We start from the raw sequence: 1,003 nt of genomic DNA on the forward strand, positions 1-1,003 counted from the left end.
AAGCAGCACCAGCACAGGTTCACTGCCTGCCTCGGGGAGCTCACACCCAAACCCAGCCAGACAGCCGAGGGCGTGGTGCCAACCGGCAGCTCCTTCCAGGATGGGCTCCCGCTGCAGCACAAGCGTCCGACCCTGTGCTTAGCCTAAACCCCTTTGGCCGGAGCGTGAAGCATCCCTCTTGTTCCAACAAGACGAAGCTCGAGGGTGGATGGAGACTGGGGATTGAATTCTGATATTTCCAATAGCAGCGAACACCAACTAAGTGCTAGGGACTGTTCATTCTCTAGTTTATCTCATTTAATTCTCAAGACAACCTCAGGAATGGGTCCATCAGCTTCATTTACAGAAGCGGACACTGAGGATCAGAGCAGGTGAGGATTCTACTGAAGGTCACACAGCAAGGACGTGGGGAGGCCGCAGTTTGGATCCGAATCCAGCCAATTCCGGAGTTCAAGGGCTTAACGGCTGCAAAGCCCATGCTACCCATACAGCTAGCAACCCAGTCAGCAAAGGAAAACATGTAAGATGATCGCCCCTTTGACTGATTAGTAAAACTCTTCTATTTCTTCTTCTTCTTTTTTTTCTTTACAGAGAAGAAGGGAGAGGGATAGAGAGTTAGAAACATCGATGAGAGAGAAACATCGATCAGCTGCCTCCTGCACATCCCCCACTGGGGATGTGCCTGCAACCAAGGTACATGCCCTTGACCGGAATCGAACCTGGGACCCTTCAGTCTGCAAACTGACACTCTATCCACTGAGCCAAACCGGTTAGGGCAAAACTCTTCTTTTTTTCAACATCATTCATTCAATTCTGGCACAAGGGTCATGAAACTATTATGTGCCCCTGGGATAAATTGGGCCCATCTTTCTTGGAAAACGATTTAGCTCTAAGAGCTTTAACTATGTTCAGTGCCTTCGATGCAATCATTTTTGACTATGAAAAAAGTCACATGCCTGAAAATGTCCATTACAGTATTTTGAGAGTGGTGGGGGGGGGGGGG

This window comes from Myotis davidii, unplaced genomic scaffold, assembly GCF_000327345.1.
Source record: "Myotis davidii unplaced genomic scaffold, ASM32734v1 scaffold299, whole genome shotgun sequence".
NCBI lineage: Eukaryota > Metazoa > Chordata > Mammalia > Chiroptera > Vespertilionidae > Myotis > Myotis davidii.